The 21,059-nt window shown below is 46.0% G+C and overlaps 1 protein-coding gene across 2 annotated transcripts in view; it reads left to right on the forward strand.

The window, feature by feature from the left end:
• The window catches only part of FANCI (FA complementation group I), a 2,406,750-nt gene that overhangs the window by 1,456,677 nt on the left and 929,014 nt on the right, over positions 1–21,059 (forward strand). The gene's annotated exons all lie outside the window — the stretch shown is intronic.

The following is a 21,059-nucleotide window of genomic DNA, read 5'->3' on the forward strand; positions in this document are numbered from 1 at the left end:
TGAAGTACTGCTAGAATATTCTTTGCTAGGTATGTGGTAAAATATATAATTTTTCACAGGCAGCAGTTAGTTTATAGATGCAATTTTCCAATCAGCAGAGGGTGCTGTCAATGATAATCTAGGCTTTCCAGTGTTTGTTTCTTTTAGATTGTGTCATCGTATTGACATTTTGTGAAGAATATAGTAAAACAGGAAATTAACTCAAACATTCATTTCTTTTCCACTGACTTCAGAGGAATTTATCTCGAATCTGAATTAGTGTTTCATTTTTTTCAGACCTTTTCATCTTTTCCCTTGATGAATGAGCCCTGGCCAAACTTGGATTTGCTAGGACATTTTAGCAGACTATTACATCATTCACTTGTTTGTAACCTGTCTTCTCCAGATATGAGCTTTGCTTTGGAGAATTCAACGTTTCTACATTTTGAAGCATTGTTGTCTTGTGAGCTCACACTTTTTGTGACCATTTTTGCAAGGTGTATCTGAGTGTCAGGACTTGATGTGAGGTGTGATGGAGTGATGACAGCACTGTGACAGGAGATATGACCATTGCCACCACTGTGACATTGAGATGGCATCAAGATGGCTGGCATTGATGGGAAATCCCATCAATGAAAACCAAGAATGGAATTACAGAAAGAAAGTGCATATAAGTCTGTTGTAATAACTAATTCACAAAATACAACCTGCCCTTACCAGCATAAAGGGAATGTACACTGCTGTCATGGATGTGGGCTTCCAACATCAACATCCAAACTAAACTGCATACAGGCCACTTAAAAACCTGAGTTGTTTTCCAGTAATCTCCAGGCCCCTTCCTTCCACTTTCTCTGTGAACCAGTGCCTTCCTGTGCTGTTTTATCAACATTGTTTTCCTTTCACACAAAATAATATTTTGCACACATACACAAGCACACAATTTCCAGGAAAGGCTGGCAGAATTCTTCCAATTCCCCATAGCTTTCTTCCTGACATGGTAGTAGTGCGAACAACCATTGGTAAGGGCCAGGGACACTCGAGACATGCCATACAGCTTACTAACCAAAAGTGTAAATGATTGCTTTATCCCATGCTCAGATAAATAAAAATGCATACATGTAAGAAATGATGGATACCAATCACAAGACATTAAAAGCCAACAAATGAACTCTAGTTCAGTAACAAAGAAAATAGTGCAAATATGGATTAAATATACACAGGATGGCAACAGAAGGAAATAGAAGGCAGTACAAATAGGATGTTTACAAAAAGTTCCTTATTTATCTCTTACTGAAGAAATACTCTTCCTAACTGTAATAATTTAGATAAATTAATAAGCAGTACTATAAATGAATAACTAGTACTTGCAAATTAATTTTAAAAACCTTGAGAAAAGCAAGTAGCTTATAGGTTCATAGGTTGGTACTAGGCTGTCAGCCCTAGGGCCTATACAAGCCTAGCCATAACAATTCCCTGGCTATTTCTTCCCACACTATTTATAGGTTCATAGGTTGGTACTAGGCTATCAGCCCTAGGGCCTATACAAGCCTAGCTAAAATCAGATGTTATGTAGTCCAATCTTGCCTTCATTCTTACCCGTGGGTTCGGAGCCGAACCTTGGCTCTGACTCGGCCATACTCTAGCTCAAAGTCTTCAATTGGCTCGTGGCTAAGAGGTATCCAGTCATGCAACAGGTCTATTCCCCAGATTTCATTTGCTGCTCTTTACGCTCAGACTTGGTCTCGCTTTTGGCCGTGGCTAAATATATTGTTTATAAAATTTTTATAAACTGTTGACTTTCACAAAAAAGCTATTTTCATAGCTCTGTGTGTGTGGTAGTGGTGCCTTGCTGCCTTTGTTTTGTTTCTCTGGCCGTTTTTGTGGCCTTGTCGTTTGCCGTTTTGGTACCCCGTTTGTTTCCTTTCCCCACGGGCTAGGCCCATTTAAGTTAGAGGACCTAGTCCTCCCTGTTGTTTTCCCGCCAGTTTCTTGGCCGTTTTAGTTAGAGGCTCTGTTTCTTTTGCGGGGTTAATTGGGTCTAGTGTGTGTATGTATTGTTTTGTTCCTTTCAGCATGTCCAAGAATTCTAAGGAACACAGGCCTTCGGGCTTTAAAAAGTGTGTTGAATGCAACAATAAAATGTCTTTAACTGATGGGCACTCTGTGTGCGTGTACTGCTTGGGGACTATTCACCTCCAAGAGTCCTGCTTGTTTTGTCATTCCTTCAGTCCCCGTGTGCTACACGAGAGGAAGAACAAGCTCATTTTGAAAGAATTGCTTAAACACTCCTTCAAGGAAGACTTGGATAAGTCTTCCAGAGCATTATCCTTTCCAGCTAAAAAGGACAAAAAGACTTCTAAGAAGCACTCTCCGGTTCCGTCTGTTTCTTCAGAGCCGCCAGAGAAAGTTGCTAGAACAGCTTCTCCTTCTTTGGTTTCATTGCCCTCTGTGCCATCAGAAGGTAGTCTCTTGACTAAGTCCGTATCGGCTCCCAGCCTTTCGGAGCCAGTCACGGATATTTTGGTTCGGAGCTGGTCTCCAGTTATTTCACTGGGTTCTCCTTCATGCAAGTCCCCTTCTGTAGGGAAATCCAGATCTCCTACTTTATCTTCCAGGTCTTTCAGGACCCTTTCCAATGAGGACGTTGATAGGGTGGTGAAGAAAGTGCTTCAGTCATCGGTGTTGGTCAAATTGATTTCGGCTCCAATCCAGTCGGCTCCGGAAACTATGGCCTTCTTCATCCTTTGTTGTTTCTCCTCCGAGCCTTTCTTGGCCTTAGGAGCCAGAATTGTTGGTTCTGTCGGGTGCCATTAGGTCAGTTCCAGTAGCCTTGCCTGGCCTCTCAGTTCCGATTTCTGCTCTGACCCTGTCTGCTCCATCCATGGGGTCGAGGTTCCATGGTTCTCCAGTCGGACCCGAGGGGGAGGGATCGGATCAGTCTTCATTGGTTCCGAGCCTTTCTCTCGGTGCTTCGGCTCGAGTGAGCTTGGACCCGACATCTGCTTCAGACCTCATCTCCTCGACGCCGAGGGCTACTACTGTTTCCTCTACAGTTAGTCAGCCTTCAGAGCCGGGGGGAATCAGCCTTCGAGGTTGAGGAGTGTGCTGGCCAGGTCATCAGCTGCATCCTACGGCACCGATACTTTGCCTCCTCCAGCACCAGTGTCAGTTTCGTATCACGCTCTATCCATGAGCAGCGGAGACCCTAAGCCTCAGGATACCTCTATCAGTGGTCCCCAACTTTTTGACGTCTCCCCAGAGTTTTTGCCTGAAGAGCCCACTAGAAAGAGGTTGTGTAAGAGGAAACACCTTGACTCCCCGGATGAGTCTCTCACATCGAACACTGACCTCGAGGAGTCAGAGGGGTCCCCCAAGTTGTCTTCTGAAGATATCTCTTTTTCAGATGTCCTGGAGATCTTGAAGCAGAAAGGCGGCTGGCCCTCCAAATCCCCTTCTGATGAGGAGTCGGTGTTCCTGAAGGCTTTCGGTTCAAAGCCCTCCGCCTCTTGGTTTTCTCCCACTTTTGATGAGCTACTAGATCTTGTCTGTCGAAAGGTGTTTGAAACTCCTGACACTGTGGAACCGGTCCCTAGGAGACCCAATAAGTTTTTGTCTGCCCCCTCTGACAAGGAATATCTAACTAAAGGCGTTCCAGTAGATGCCATGGTAGTGGTATTGGCCACCAAAAAGGAACTTGCTGAAACGTCTGCCGTTCATCTGCCTAACGAGGAGTCCTGGGCTATGGACAGGTATGGGAAGCTTGTGTTTACCTCAGCGGCCTTTACACTGCGATCACTGAACTACTTGACACATTTTACAAGGCTCCAGAGAGATCTCCTAAAAGAGCTAGGAGATTCTCTACAGGGTAACATTTCTGATGCCGTGGCAGAGAAGGTCAAGGCACAGATGTCTACCCTAAATTCCCTTAACGACTCCTCCATGAGGCTGATCTCATACGCAGTGGACGGAGGGAGTAGGGCTGCGGGTTCCGGAGTCTCTCTTAGGAGACACTCCTGGATGCGCCTGTGCAATTTCGCAGAGGCCTTCAAGTCTACATTCACCAACGCCCCCTTTGATGGTTCATCGTTGTTTGGAACCAAGGTGAAGGACGCTCACTAGGTGCGAACAGGAAGGAAAAACCCTGTCTGCCGTGGGAGTCCGTTTTTCCATGCCTTCTAGACCTTATTCCAAGGGCCAGAAGGGTGGGAAAATGTGGTTCAGAAAGTCACAGAGGTGTTTTCAGGGCGCACAAAGTAATTCCCCCTCCAGAGGCAGGGGAGGGGGTGGGAATTCAGGTAGACGCCGCCCTAGAGGCAGAGGAGGCCCACGTAACCAGGGGGACCGTGATTCCTTTCATGGTTCTCCCTACCAGCGCTCCTGAAGGGAGGCCCGACTATGTGTCTCTGGAGCCGGTCGGGGGTTGCATTTCTTTATACCCAGAAGTCTGTCAAGACATCACCCAAGACGAGTGGGTATTAATGATAATTTCCAGAGGTTATCATATTCCCTTCTCTTCTCCTCCGCCGACCAAGAGAATCCCAGACGTTCCACCCAGTCACAGGGATTCCACAACTTTAGAATAAAAAAGTTGCTTTCAAAGGGAGCCATCCAGCCTGTTCCTGCAGACCAAGTAGGATTAGGGATTTACTCCAGATTCTTTTTGGTGCCGAAAAGGGCAGGGGACCTGAGACCCATCTTGGATCTCAGCCGATTGAACCTTCATGTACAGAAGTCCAAGTTCCACATGGTCACCTTACAGTCAATACTCCCTCTGTTAGGGAAAGATGTGTGGATGTGCTCCATCGACCTCAAAGATGCTTACTACCATATCAAGATGGGAAGGGCATCGAGAAGTCATCTACACTTCCAGCTGGGAGCCAGTAATTTTCAGTTTCGCGCTTTGCCCTTTCATCTCATCACAACCCCCAGGGTGTTCACCAAATGCATGGATGTAGTAATGGCTCACTTGAGACTTCCGGGATTCCAAGCGTTTCCGTACCTGGACGACTGACTTCTTTCTGCCACCACCAGGCATCAGCTGTTACAGACCAGGGATGCCACTATTACACTGTGCCAAAGGTTAAGAATTACTCTAAATTGGGAAAAAATCTGCCTTGTTGCCCTCGCAGCGTGTCATTTTTATTAGCGCCAAGCTAGATACGGTGCTCATGAGGGCCTTCTTACCAGAAGAGAGAATTCAGGCTCTACAACAGCAGGTCTACGCCTTACTACCATTGAGGAAGGTCAAGGCAAAAGTGGTCCTCAAGTTATTAGGGACCATGGCTGCCACGATCATGCTAGTTCCCCTTGCCAGACTACACATGAGAGTTCTTCAGTGGCTGCTTTTCGCCCAGTGGTCACTACAGCATTTCCCACTCTCCCATTGTCTTCTGATTACGGACACTTGCAAGCGGGATCTAAGCTGGTGGCTTCAGGCCAGCAATCTCAACGTGGGCAAACCTGTTGTCCCATCATCTCCAGTTGCCATGGTGACCACGGATGCCTCCCAGATCTGGGGGGGGGGGGCATTATCATGGCAGGACTGTCCAAGGCACGTGGCAGGATCACGAGACCCATTTGCATATCAATGTCTTGGAGATACCGGGGAAGTCCAACGTGATTGCCGACAGGCTGAGCAGAGCTATCCTAATGCCTCACGAGTGGTCCCTGAACAATTATGTTGCGGAAGAGATATTCCACAGATGGGGTCAGCCTTGCTGCGATCTATTTGCCAGCCCCTCAATGCCAAATGCAGCAGCTACTTCACCCTTATCCCCCAGGAGGGGGAGATACCCAGGGACACTCTGGCTTACGATTGGCCCTCCAGTCTTCTCTATGCCTTTCCACCATTACCTCTGATATCAAAGGTCATTCAGAAAGCACAGTCTTTGGGAAGCAAAATGATCCTCATTGCCCCACACTGGCCTCATCAGCTTTGGTTTCCCTTCCTTCACTCCTATCTAATGGACAAGCCCTGGATTCTGGACCCAGCTCCAGATCTGCTGACTCGTATATCAGGACTGTTCCATCTCTCCATCCAGACCCTCAAGTTGACAGCTTGGCTGCTCCAGTTCCGTCCTTAGTCAGGCTTCATGATTTTTCCCCGGAAGTGGTCCATATTCTGTCATCTTCCCACAAGCCTTCTACCAGGAAGATTTATTCCAGTAAGTGGAAGAGATTTTCTGTTTGGGCCCGTGAGAGACATATTGATCCTTATACAGCGCCTATTTCAGTAATATTGAAATTTCTTTCTCAACTGTTCAGTCAGGGTTCATCTGCAGCAACCATTAAAGTGCAATTGGCAGCGATTTCTACCTTTCATGTTGCTAATGAGCCCACTCTTATGGCTCATAGGCTTTGTTAGGGCTTTTATGAGAGGGACATTGTTACTCCGACCTCCAGTCTTTGATCCAGTGATGCCATGGGACCTCAGTTTTGTACTGCAGAAGCTCACCTCAACTCCCTTTGAGCCCGCAGCTATGTGTAACATTAAATTCTTGTCATAGAAGACGGTATTCTTGGTAGCCATAACTTCAGCTAGGCGGGTCTCTGAACTCCAAGCATTATCGATTAAGCCACCTTATTTGATGTTTCACAAAGATAGGGTCTCCTTAAGAACCAGCCCTTCTTTTGTTCCAAAGGTTGTCTCTGTTGTTAATATCATCCAATCCATTGAGTTGCCTGTGTTTTTTCCTGAATTCTCCAAAAAGGCAGAATTTAAGTTTCATCAGCTCGATGTTCATAGACAATTGCGTTTCTATTTACATAGGACAAAAGATTTCAGGAAATCAGATCAAATGTTTGTCTAGTTTTCAGACACTAGACTTGGGGTTCCGGTTTCTAAGGTAACCTTGTCTCACTGGATCTCCAATTGCATCTCATGTATTTATGCTTTCAATGGCAAAGAATTACCTCTTAAAGTGAAGGCTCATTCTACATGATCTGTGGCTGCCTCAGCTGCGTTTCTGGCTAGGATGTCTATGGATGATATTTGTGCTGCAGCAACATGGGCTTCGCCATACCTTTATTAGTCACTACAAATTAGATCTGGTCTCTAGAGGCAGATCTTCCTTTGGTTCCACGGTGCTCAAGAGTATTTTTCACTAAGCCATCCAAGAACAAGGTGCTAGGGACGCTGTCCTATGGGTAAGAATGCAGGTGAGATTAGACTACATAACATCAAGAAGTTATGTACTCACCATAACGTTGATTTATGTAGTCTATCTCGCCTTACATTCTTACTAACCTTCCCTCCTTCCCCCTCCTGTAGGACCTGGAGGTATTGTCTCTAGGTGTCAGTAGTCCTTTCTGTTGGGGTTGTTCTTCTCAGTGTGTACATGTGTGAGCTTGCAGCAAACAAGATCTGGGGAATAGACCTGTGACATGATGGGATACCTCTTAGCCACGAGCCAATTGAAGACTTCAAGCTAGAGTATGGCCGAGTCGGAGCCAAGGTTCGGCTCCGAACCCACAGGTAAGAATGTAAGGGCGAGATGGACTACATACATCGAACGTTATGGTGAGTACATAGCTTCTTGTTTTTGTATTTGTCTTTGCAAACTTTCTCAAGAACAAAAGCTTAATCACATCAGTCTTGCAACAGTAGACATTGACTGTGCATATACTTTGTTTTTTTCTTGTCTACTTCCTTCCTTTGACTCCATCCTGGTGTGGCTTAATGATTTTCAAGCCGTTAAATCTGTCAACAGTTATATCTCAAAAGATAGTACCCAATGTTTCCTTTGTTTGTTATATTCACAAAATAAGTTGGCAAGTCTAGAGATCGAACACACTTCAAAAAACATTCCTTTTTCCGTTGTATCTAAAAAGACACAATTCACACATTCCTAAGCATTTCAAACAAACATGTTGATTGCATCTAAACAATAGATTGAAGAGAAAGAAATACATAGTCCCTTTAGTCTGGCATCATTTAAGGGATCAGCTTATTCCTTAAGGACAGGCTTTAATGTCAGATGAATTATGCTTGTCTTCCAAAAATAGTATGGGTGCTGTTAGCCAGGCTCTGTATCTTCTGACATATTACTTGCTTGGTTTAACTGCTGAATTTTTGTTTTGCAGTTTTAATATCAAATGACTTCTGATATATTATCTTAACAATGTGGTTCCTTATCAGACTACAATTATATATTTTTTCTTTTTTATAGTGTAGTAGGTTCATTGTCTCTTATTGGCCAATCTTCTGCTTTAAGTCCAGCCAATGCAAATCCTGCTTTCAGTTTTTTTTTTTTAAGGCCTGAATACACAGCTCAGGGGTAAATGTAGAGATCGAGGTCCAGGGAGCTACATTGATATGTATTGGGTAGGAAATTAATTAGAACACGTCTGTCTCACCAACATGCACTATTTAGTTGTATTTCACTGAAGCTTTAGATCCTTAAGTCAGGTACTGTGGTATTGCCAGGTTTTTTTATGTATATTAGTGGCCAGAACGGTTTCCTCTTTTCTGAATCGACTCTTGGCTAGCTGCCTGTATTGCTCAGGGCTCAGATGCTGCTGGCAACCCACTTCCTGGGTCTAAGGCACATTCTGTCCATGTAGTTGACACATTTGCTGTTTTTTTAAGATCTGGTGGGCCAGGATATCTATAATGGTATAAAATGGATACGTATACTTCACATCAAACATCACTGCATTGACGTTGCCTCTAGAGCAAGGTTTGACTTTGCAAAGTTGGTTCTTAATGGATTTTTCTGTTGATCTTGCATTCCTAACACAACAGTTTTCCCTGCATATTGCTGAAAAGGTTGCAGTTGCAATGACCATTCTAACGGTACTCCATGCAAGATAGTTTAGTTATATAAGTACTTAAAGTAAACCCATACCCAACATTGAAGCTCTCTCCTTGATATGCCCTGTGGGTGGGGACCTCTTTTCACCTAACTAGAATTTTACAAAATTCTGCCATATCCTACACTCAAGGATGTCTTTCTGTTTGTTCTAATGCTTGCAGTGATGTAATTACTCTCCACTTGCACACTCAGCCCACCATTTTTTTACACTCTTGCACAGTTCAGATCTCAGTCCTTGCTACTGTTAGGGAAGGTGCATAACATAAAAAACGAAAAGATTCAATTCAGCACTTTATAGAAACCCTTAGAAAGAATCAACCAGAAGATGTGGACCACTGGAAGCTCATTGAATAGGGATTAGTTGGAGGGTCTACCTCACAATCCCAGGCTCGGACTGTATAATTCCCAATAAAGATATGTTAGGCACATGTGCTGTAGCCTAGTCCTTCTCCAGACAAGTCTTTTTCAGTCTCTGTAGGAGCAAGTTTTTCACAGCTAATGAGAACTCAGACCTATGTCATTCTTATGCTTTGGTAAAATACAAAGAAACCGGAGGAAGGAATTTTCCTAGCTCTCACCTTCAGACTTATAAGGAGCAGCTTGGACTGGTTTTCGGACACCTGTCTCATTCCATCAAAAATACTTTGCATAGTGTCTAAGGAAGAGACTCAAGGTCTTGGTAATCTTCTTTTGAGGAGCCATTTATTACAGATAATGTCCAAGCTGCTTAGAGGTGCTCTGACTCTGCCCTTCATGTCTTAGAAGGCAGATACTGTGTAACAGTCCCCTGCCAGAGTGGATAGAGCCTCCTAGTAAGCATCCTTATGCTGAGTCTTTTGTGATCTCCTCATTCAGTAGGTTTTAGTGACTATAACACTTTCCACTTTGTCATCTGACAAGAAGTCCAAAGCTTTGAAAATATGTTATAAGAAAATGTTCTCTTGTACTACTTTGGGATTTTGGGCCCTCAACTTTTCTTCTCCTGTCCAAGTTCCAGTCCCATCTGATGAATATGGCTGTAACAAAGTGTGAGAATGCCCCTGAGTTTGAACCAAAGGTTGACTTGTGTGAAAAGCCTGTCTGTGCCTACCAAAGTGGGCAGTCTTGTTGCCTACTGTAATTTCATTTGTGCAGTTACTTTAGCTCTGGCTGCATGCGCAGTTGCATTCCTGTGATTGTTCTCCCTGAAAGAGGAACTCGAGGAAAAGATCCTGGATGTTCATTTCAAGGAGAAAGTACTCTTGACCAGGTAACTCAGGACCTGGTCAACCTCCTAAGGAGGAATTACTTTAAGTCTCTCCCACATATTGCTGCTACTTCCTCCTTTTATAAGCCTATCCAGCCCTAAAGAATAAAAAGTTTCCTAATTGTCATTGGAGGACACTGACATGCTCATAAGTAATGGCATAGAGTGCAAGAAAGTCGCCCAAGAGTGCTACCTCACTGGCTACACTGTACTATTTTTCTGATTGTTGTCAGAGTACCTGGGAAGGGGAGTGGTTGTTCACCAAGTTTAACTTGGCTTGGGGAAGCATCACAAATGACCAATGGGTTCTAGACGCACTCATTGTCAGCCACAACCTGGTGCTCACTATTTCTCCCCATGGGAGAATTCTGCTGACAGCTTGGTCTGTCTGAACCTAACTCTTGGGTGATATCCAGCCAATGCTGCTAACAGGGGTTACATGGACTGTCCCATTTTCACAACACCAGTGGGGTTTTACTCCTGTTTCTTCCTGGTTCCCTTCTTTTTCAGGATCTTCTGTAGGTCAGCTAGTGTTTCTGATGAATGTGGATCTGAAGTAGTTGACTTCATTTGGTCTTCAACCTGTAGCTCTCGGATACACATCGGATCTGACATGGCCACATTTTCCAGCTATGAATCCAAGCTCCTCCTATTACCCCATGGTCTCCCTTCTCTCTTCAGATCTTGTTTGCCGCTATTATGGTTGCAAGTGTGGTTTCTAAGCTCCAGCTAGTAGGTCACGTAAGTGAACAAACCTTTATACTTTCTATCTGATTTCTTCCTTATATCTTTTCTTTCCTCCGTGCATCTGCCTCAGACAAAAAACAATTTTTCGCCTCTCTCTTTCTTTTCCTATCTAGAGAGCACATGTGTGTGTGCGTGCATGTGTGTGCGCGTGTGTGTGTGTTTGGGCCTGATACGGGGATGACAGAAGCCCCTAAGGTAGGCTTTAGGAAATGCCCAGAGTGCAGCTATAAGCTATCTCCTGTGGATGGCCACACTCTGTGCATGGTTTATGTAGGTGCCGACCACCTTAAGTCCCCCTGTCCTATTTGTGTTGGCTTCAATCCCAGGGCACTTAAGGACAGGTGGGACAAACGTATCCTGAAGGGTTTGCTCCCTTCTTCAGGGGCTACAGTTCCTTCTTCCCCTGTGTGTGTGTGGGGGGGGGGTAGCAGCGGCTGATGCATCTACTTCCTCTTCCATGGCCTCAGGGACTTAAACTTCCACCAAGAGGTGGGGGAAGGGGATAAGTCTAAGAAAGACCGGTCTCGCAAGCGGTCCCCTGACCACCCAAAGTTAGGCCTCAAACTAGTCCTGGGTCTTCTCGGTTGTGCTCACCCAGTTTTTCCCCTGAGCCCGAGGAGATTCATAGCCAGTCCCCGGCTAGGTCTTCTCCCCACCGGCTCTCCCGACCTGTTTTGGTGGCGTTCTTCCACTCCACCCAGAGTCTAAGTGAAGCGGACATGGGCAAGATGATGCAGAGATTTACCCACACTCTGATCCAGATGGGGGTCTTGCTGGTGCTCTCTCCCTCTGGAGGAGGCTCCTTGCAACCATTTTTCCAGCCAATAACTCTTTCTCCGATCCGACTGGTGGTTTTGGAGTTTTTGTATCCATGGACCCTCCGGGTCGAGGGATCAGCACCAACAGTACCAAGTACCTTGACAGCCGACTGTTGCCTTGAGCTTGTCGGATCTGACAGGATCAGATCCGAGCTCTTGGAGCAGTAGCCTCAGGGTCAGATCCGAGGAGGTGCTCTCTGCTCCGAGCGCTTTGGAGCGGAGCATTCCATTCAGCATCTCGTCTCCTGGAGGCTGTGCTCCGACTTCCCTGTCAGGTCGGGGGGACAGGCCCTGCCAGTACGTCCCAGGAGGTTCATTCCCACTCAGCATTCAGTGTAGTGGAGAGGGTTCTTGTGGTGTCGAGGCCTTTGACCATCTCATCATTGGACTCCGTCCAGACCCCCTTGGCTCTGAGTGTGTTTCCGACCATCTTGCCATCTCAGGGACAGCCCATGGTCACTATGCCCCAGGAAGTTCCAGTGCTGGAACAACAAGAAGTTTGTGAGTCCTCCTCAGAGAGTCCCCCTGAGGAGGTACCTTGCAAACGTACATGCAAGAGGAGGCACTTGGACTCTCCTCCAGAGTCCCTCACAGAAGACATGGACATGGATGAAGGGGAAGGTCCCCCCCCCCCCCCGAGGATGTCTCCTTTGGAGACATCATGTAGCTCCTGTGCAGGGGGGGGGGGGTCAGCCCCAGAACTGACCTCAAATGAGTATGTGTTCCTGGAGGCATTCAGATCGGGCCCATCTACCTCTTGGGTGTCCCCTTTTGTTGATCCACTCATGGATCTCATAACATCTAGGGCATGGAAGGAGCCGGACACTGTAGAGCCCATTCCCAAGCACCCTGACAAAGTGTTGATCCCCCCCCCCCCTCCCCGTCGGCTAGGACACATTGGAACAAGGGGTTCCCGGTAGATGTGATGATGGTGGCGGCCGCCACCAAGAAAGAGCTTGCACGGGAGTGCTCCACTGTTCATCCCTCTGATCGAGAATCAAGAGCGATGGACTGTTTTGGGAAGCGAGTATATGCTTCCGAGACCTTCTCGGTGAGGGCACATGTCATTCGACTCCAGAGAGATCTAGTGAAGGAAATCACAGAGTCGACCCCAGAGTCCATGTCAGCGGAGGACAAAAAGATGTTCGCCCGAATGGCCACTCTCAAAGCAGTTGCCAACACGTCCATGTGATTGCTCTCTTATGCCACTGAGAGAGCCGCAAGGGTGGCCGGAACAGGCGTTGCTGTCAGGTGTCATGCCTGGCTCAGTTTGTCAATTTTCGGATCCTTTCAAGGCATCTTTCACCAATGCCCTTTATGATGGTTCTTCCCTCTTTGGGAAATCAGTGAAGGAGACACTGGTCCAGAGCGAGAAGGACAGGAAGACACTGTCTGCCGTCGGGATCCACTTCTTGTCTCCTCAAAGATCCTTTTCCAGGAATCAGTGAGGAACGAAGATGTGGTTCCGGAAGTCTCAGGCATTTTCCAGAGGCAGAGGGGGTCACGACAGATGCCTCCTGAGAGGCAGAGGGGGGGGGGGTCCTAGGAATTTCAGATCCTGAGAACCTCTCGGAGAGACCCGGGCAGCAAATCTAAGGGGTTGCCCAACTGCTCATCTCTGGAGGCAGTCGGGGGTCTCCTGTCGCTTCACCTGAAGGCAAGTGAGTCCATTACAACAGATCGCTGTGTGTTGCAAATAATATCCAGAGGATATTTAGTCCCATTCAAGGAAGCATCCCTGTTCGAACAAGCTACTCTCAGATGTCCCACCCACACAACGGGAGGATGCAGTCCTAGAAATAGGAAAGCTGCTCAAGAAACGAGTCATCCAACCATTCCCCCCTGACCAGTCCTGTTCTGGCATTTATTCCAGGTTCTTTTTGGTGCCAAAGAAAATGGGAGACCTCAGACCAATCTCGGATCTCTCCACATTGAACCTGTCAGTAACCAAGGCGAAATTCTGGATGGTCACTCTTCAATCTGTCCTGCCCTTTCTGCAGGCCAAAGACGGGATGTGTTTGATCGATCTCCAGGATGTGTACTGGAGAGGCGCTCCTGGAGGTTTCTTCGCTTCTGGCTGGGAGCCAATCTCTACCAGTTCAGAGCCCCTCTCTTTGGACTCATCACAGCCCCCAGTGTGTTTACCAAGGTTTTGGCAGTTGTAGCAGCTCACCTGAGGCTCCAGGGTATTGGGTTCTTTCCGTACCTGGACAATTGGTTCTTTGCTGCCCCTTCAGAGCATCTGTTGTACCAAGCCAGGGATTACTTAATTTGGTTTAGCAAGCAAACTGGGTATTACACCAATCTGAACAAATCTTCTCTAGCTCCTGTCGAGATTCTGGATTTTATTGGGGCATGTTTGGACACTCTTCAAATGAGTGTTTTACTCACCCTGGACAGGAAACGCAGTCTAAGATTATACAAGTACTGTATGCTCAAGTATCTACCGCAGAAGCAGTTTTAAGGGCATTGGGCTCCATGGTGGTCATGATCAGTCTCCTGCCGGTGGCTCACCTTCATATGAGAGTTCTTCAGTGGACACTTGCAGTCCAGTGGTCCTTGTTAGACCTTCCTCTATCCTTTCCAGTGAGAATCTCAAGGGTATACAAGGACTCCCTTTGGTGGTGGATATAATCCCCGGATCTCCTCAAGGGACACTCCATTCACCCTGCCTTTCCCAAAACCACGGTGGCCATGGATGCCTCCCAGCTTGGGGGGGGGGGCACTGCTAGGGAAGGACGTTCCAAGGCACGTGGTCCCCCCACTGAATCCAATTTGCATATAAACACTCTGGAGATGAGGGTGGCCCTCCTTGTGTTGCAGGCACTTCATGCTCATCTTCCTCTAGGGACAATTGCTATTCAGACAGACAATGTCAGTGGTCTGGTACTTCAACAAACAGGGGGGAACCAGATCTTATCCCCTCTGTCGAGAAGCCATGAGAGTGTGGGAATGGGTGATATCCACCAGCCGCTTTCTAGTAGCAGTGCACATTCCGGGGCTGTCCAACATTTGAGTGGACAGGCTCAGCACATCTATCCTGATGCCTTACGAGTGGTCTCTGAATCCTTCAGTAGCAGAACAGATCTTTCTAAAGTGGGGTCAGCCTTGCTGTGATCTCTTCGCATCTCCTTCCAATGCAAAATGCAGCGAGTTTTTCATTTTGAACCCCCTGGAGGGGGAAGCCCCCAGAGATGCACTGGTTCATGCTTGGCCTCCTTGTCTCCTCTGTGCTTTTCCACCACTTCCTCTTATGTCGAAGTTTCTCCAGAAAGCTCGAAGGCTGGGGAGCACTGTGATCCTCCTTGCCCCATTCTGGCCTCGCCAGGTTTTGTTCCCCTCACTGTGATCTCATCTAGTTGCTCCTCCATGGATGTTGGATCCATCTCTGGATCTCCTTTCTCATCCCTCAGGGATCCCTCACTCCGGTTCACATTATTATCAGGACTCCTGGATTGTCATACCTTGTAAAGTCCATTTTGGTAGCGGCTCACAAATCCTCCACCAGAAAGGTGCATCATAGTAAATGGAGACGTTTCTCCATATGGGCCACTCAGCAAGCTTTGGACCCTTTCACGGCACCTCTTTCGGCAGTCTTAGATTTTCTGGCAAGCATCTTTCATCAAGGTGCTAGTTCCTCTACAGTTAAGGTGCAACTGGCAGCTATTTCTAATTTCAATGTGGGCTGAATATGTCTTCCTTGGCTTCTTCCAAACTTTGTAAGACCTTTGTTAAAGGTGCTTTTCTACTTAGACCACCGGTTAAGGACCCTACGCCTCCATGGGATCTTATGTTTGTGTTACAGGCATTGGTTTCTGCACCATTCGAACCTGCAGCCTCAGTTGTTTTGCAATTTTAAACGTGGAAAACTGCTTTCTTAGTGGCTATTACCTCAGCCAGAGGAGTGTCAGAGCTTCAGGCTCTTTCTTTTAAGGTGCCTTACATGATCTTTCACAAAGACAGAGTGTCGCTGCACAATAATCCATCTTTCCTTCCTAAGGTGGCCTCGGAAGCCAATGTTAATCAGACTATCAGTTTACCATTTTTTCCCCAACTTCTTAAACAGAGGGGAATACAAGCTGCATCTGCTTGATGTCCATAGACAATTGAGATTTTATCTGTACCAGACGAAACTTTTTCGTAAGTCTGATCAACTGTTTGTGTCTTATGCTAAACCCTTCTTAAGCAAGCCAGTTTCCAAGGTAACAATTGCTCATTGGATTTCTTTATGCATTGCTCGAGCCTATGCTGTGAAAGGTAGGTCTCTGCCAGGACAAGTGAAGGCACATTCCACGCGAATTATAGGTACGTCAGCTGCCTTCTGGACTAGGGTGTCTCTGGATGATATCTGCTCAGCAGCTACATGGTCTTCATCTCATACCTTTATTTCACATTACAAGCTGGACATTGCGTCTAGGAAAGAGCATCCTTTGACTCTGCAGTGGTCTGGAATATCCTTCCATAAGGGCCACCTAGGAGTTTTTGGTAACTGGGGACTCTGTCCCACAGGTTAAAGACCAAATGAAGTCAACTACTTCAGATAAAGAAGTTATGTGCTCACCATAACGTTCCATCTAAGTAGTTCTACTTCATTTGTCTTCAACCTTTCCCCCCTTCTTTTCCCCTGACCTTATCAGTGGTGCAGTCTGCGTTTAGCTTTGCATAAAATGTGTGGCCCTTGACTCAGTCTAGGCCTAGGAGTGTTACGGAGATTCTGTGTTATGATAAGATGATATTGGGTTGGGTATCTGATACCTCTTATGCAGCAAACTCGATCTGAAGTGAGACAAGGGGGCATTATGGTAAGGGGAGGAGTCTGGGGCTCAGATCCATGGCTGGAAAATGCATCCGTGTCGGATCAGATGTGGATCTGAGACTCACAGGTTGAAGACAAATGAAGTACAACTACTCAGATGGAACGTTATGGTGAGTAGATAACTTCTTTTTTCAGGTGGTCCCCATGCAGGTGCTTATGCCTTTGCCCATCACAGGTTAGCTGGGTGGTCTTGCTTCACCTCATGGATGTCTTTTTGGCACTTTGCTTTTGGGAGGACATCGAAGAGCTCCACTTTGCTTTGATTTTGCATCACTTCAGTACAGTATGTTTCTGTTTGGGTTTTCTTCAGCACCCAGATTCTTTACCAGGGAGTTCTGTATGGTGGCTGAAGCCTTATGGCAGAAGCACCTCCATGGTTGTTCCTTCACCTGAACAATTGTCTCCTGATAGTTCATGGTCTCATCTGAAACATGCTTGCAGTGGACACTCGCTTGGCTTGGAGATTTTGTCTCCTAAATCTAGTAAGGTTTTTTTGTGAAACTGTGGGCAGTGGTTAGTCAGTGCACACTGATTACTTAGCCTAGACTTTTTACAATATTCCCCATTATTGATAAACAGTTTGATAAACATAATGTAAATATAAACTGCTATATTGTTCACTGGATTGCAAACTGACTGTCCAGCATATCCCAAGTTGTGAAAGTTGCTGGTACACACTGTGAACATATCATTGTAACAAGCAGAGTACTACAAGAGTCAGTGTTCGGCTCTCTCATTTTCAGCATTTATTTTGCAGGTGTCTAAGACAATATCCCAGAATGTTTTCTATCACAAATCTGAGTATGCCTACTTAAAACTTAGAGGATTTCAAGGCAGAAACATTGAAATTTGCCCACACCGAAAATCACAGTATTAAATTCTGGACTTGTCACCCCCCTTGCAGGACCCATGTTAGTGCTTGTTTCTGTGTTCGCACAACTAGGGTGTTTCATGATTTGGTACAATTTCAGGGTTGTACCTGATCAGAGTTGTGGGTTTCTATGTTTTCGCCTCTAGATCTTGCAAGATGTCCTTCTATATCACTGCTGCGGCATTCTTAACCATAGATATCTCCTGCCAAGAATAGCCCAATGTCCAGCCAGTATACCAAAGCCTTTAGATCTTCTATGCGCTGTATGTCACACACATGCTCCCTGCACAGGACATGCACCATAAAGTTGATGTACAGACTCAGTTACCCAGAACTTCTGTGCAGCCAGTACGAATGCCATCATCGCTCACATGTCTGAACGCCCTTTGCTGTGCTGAATACCTAGCCGTCAAATAAGTGCCCCACTGGGGTCTTTCTTCTTTTTACTGTTGGTTGTTTTCTTTTGGTTATCTAGAGTTTGTCATCCCAGAAAGGAAAATGTCAGTGTGGGAGGCAGATTCCCCATAAAGATCATCACAAACAGGATCTGTTTTGTTTGTGTGCTTCCCACAACCATACCTCCTATATTATTTGTAAGGCGTTTGTGCCCAAGACTCTTAGTAGCCGGTTATCTTCCCTGGCCATCTGTCTTCAGAACCATTGGCTTAAACAGTTGGTCCAGGGTAGCATGGTTGAATTATTTTAACCCAGAAGTGCCACCATAAGACAAGAAAAAGGCCAAGAACCCTTGGCCAGATTCTTTGGCTGTCCAGCCTCTACCCAGACATCTCTCTAGAAGCGGGTAATAGCTCTATAGACTGTCTGTTGTTGACTTCTGATTCTTCTACCGCAAACCTGACTGAGGCCAGTATGGATCCTTCTTTTGCATGTCCTCTGAGGCTTTGCAGGCATCTGCTCCAGACATAAATGGGGGACCATGGTTGGTTATCCGTGAGGGTCCTAGAGGAATTCCACAGATTCTAGTCAGGGAAGAGGTTCCGGGTGCTCTTGTTGAATCTTGTCGAGGGTCAGAACCTCCATTGTGTGTTAGGGCTGACATCCCTACCAAGAAAAAAACAGAAGGCTAAATATATTTTTGTATGTCAGAAGGACCTTCAAAAAGAATGGCAGGATATTACTCAGGGGTTGTTCAATGCCTTAATGGCCCTGAAGCCTCCCCAAAGAATTTCTGTGCCTACTTCTCCTTGGACTTAAACTCCTTTTTAAAGGGCTTAGGGAACCTGATTCCTCAGATGAGGATTCGAACTCTGATGAGGAGTCTTTGTCTTACTCTTCCCAGGTGCCTTCTTCCTTGACTTATGGCTCTGATGAAGAGGAATCCATTAGCCCCAAGTCTCCTTTGAAGGAGCTATCTTTTGGGGACACAGTAGCCAGAATTATGGAATAGTTTAAGTGGGATTTTTCTCAGGTGTTTAACATCCAGAAGAGATGATATGAGTTGCTTCAGGTGGACATGCCTAAACCTTCTGCAATACCTCCTGTGTTGGCTGCTTTGTTAGACTCTGTAAGGTTCCTTAGGACTGTCAATTCCTGTTTGTGTCCTTGTGCTGATCCTGCTGTGGTGTCTGTCTCTTCTGACAAGCCTTCTAATTTGTTTTCCCTTTACCAAGCTCCTGCAGGATAATAGGGCTATGGAGAGGATTGAATAAAAAGTCTGTGCTGCTGTCACCTTGGCTTTTAGGGCCATTAATTATCAGACCCACATGACCAGATATGCTTTGGCCTCGATTGCCTAGGCTTTTCAGGTTATTTCTGATCTCTCTGATTTTGAAGACAAGTCCTCTGCTGTCTCTATTTTGGGTTCTTCCTCTCAGGTGAGACTCCACTCTGTCAAGTGCAACTATGATGCTGCTGATGCATCTTAAAGAGCTCATGCCTTTGGGTCTGTCATGAGGTGTTATTCTTGGCTTTGTTTGCAGTCATTACCTGAAGACATTAAGGCCAAGTTGCTAGATGCTCTTTTGGATATTAAAAATATCTTTGGGACTGCTGCTTATATATTTGTTTCTTCAAGAAAAAGGTAAATCTTTGCAGGATATTAAACATATGTGTTCCCCCATCATTACGTTCCAGAAGAACTATCCTTCTAGGTCTGATTTTGATTGTAGGCAGCCTTGTCATGGTACTAAATTCAGGAAGAGTGACAGGTGAGCTTCTCCTGCTAAGTCTTCTCAGGCTGCTGTAGCTCAGAAGCCTCTTTTATCTGATAAGCCTACCTCTCTTTGACATTTTGCCCTCCCCAGCCCTTGTCCAGGTTCCTTTGTCCCTTAGGCTTTCCCTCCATCTTCCAAACTGGCAACATCACTTCAGATTCTTCAGTTCTGTCCGTTATCTGTCAGGATTACTTCATGGTGTGGAAGTTTCTCCCTCCTTTTTTCTGATTCCTCAACTTTTTTGAGTGCAGCTTCCCTATTTCACCGAGGTTCTTGGGTCCTGTCTGGACCAGTGAGCTATTCACTCTGTCCCTCCTTCCTAAGTAGGAAAATGATTCTGTTCCAGAATATTCCTGGCTCTTCAAAAGGAGGGCACTTGGAGGCCTGTTCTGGATCTCTCGTTACTCAACACTTTTCTCCAGTTTTCTTCCTTTCAAATGTTTTTTCTTCAAACTGTGTTTCCTCTGTTGCTGCCCCTAGATTTTCAGGTGCCCTTGCATCTGAAGGATGCTTACTTTCATATTCCTATTCACCCTCTTTTGAGGACATTTTTGCATTTCTTCCTCTCAGTTGCAGTTCTTTGCTTTGCCCTCTCTACTTCACCAAGGGTATTCACAAAATGCCTAACTCCTGTGATTCCCTTTTGCAGGCTCTAAGGCATTCAGATGTTTCCTTATGTAGATAACCTATTACTTCAGGGTCCTCTCAGTTGCCTTTTACAGGCTCTGGAGTTCACCATATCTCTCCTTCAAAGTCTGGGGTTTACTGTCAACTTCCAAAAGTCTGTACTGATTCCCTCTCAGGATCATGTGTTTCTAGCTTGCAGGATTCAGACAGTGCCAGTGTTGGCCTCTCTTCCACCTCCAAAGGTTTTGTCTTTGACAGTGTTTTCAGTCTCTTCTTCCTGTGCCTGCCATTCCAGCCAGGGAGTTTCTTCGTGCCCTAAGATTCATGGCCTCTACTATCCCAATGCTCCCTCTTGCCAGACTTCATATGATGAGGCTTCAATGGTACCTGAAGTCAGTTTGGCTTCAGCATTGCCACCCTCTGGATTACAGCGTGCCTCTCCTTTCTTTTCTAAAGAGGAAATTCATGTGGTGAATTCAGCAACTCAACCTCAACCCAGGCCTGCTCTTTCATCTTCTGGTTCCTTCCCAAGAGCTGTTCACTAACGCTTCAGACATGGGTTGGGGGGTTTCCTGTGGTCACCTGAAAGTTCAGGGTCTGTGGCCCCTCCCATCAGATGTCAAACCAGATCTACATGAAAGGGATGAAGACTCTGATTCTGGCTTTTCACCTCATGCTTTCTCCAGGCTCCCTGAAGGTTTACACAGACAACACCACAACAATGTGGTTTATCAGCAAGCCGGGGACACAAAGTCTTTCCTTCTATGCAGGCTGGCTCTTTAAGCCTGGGATCTAGCTGTCACTTACCAGCTAACTCTTCGGACTGTGTATATTCCTTCAGAAAACAGTCTAGTGGCAGACTGTTTGAGCAGGTCCAAAATACAGGTTCATGATTGGATGCTACATAGAGACATGTTTCTGGATATAGTCCGTCGGTGGGGATTCCTCAGGTAGACCTTTTTGCCTCC

The sequence above is a fragment of the Protopterus annectens genome, chromosome 7.part0 (assembly GCF_019279795.1).
Source record: "Protopterus annectens isolate FY-2018-M chromosome 7.part0, PAN1.0, whole genome shotgun sequence".
In the NCBI taxonomy this organism is placed as follows: Eukaryota; Metazoa; Chordata; order Ceratodontiformes; family Protopteridae; genus Protopterus; species Protopterus annectens.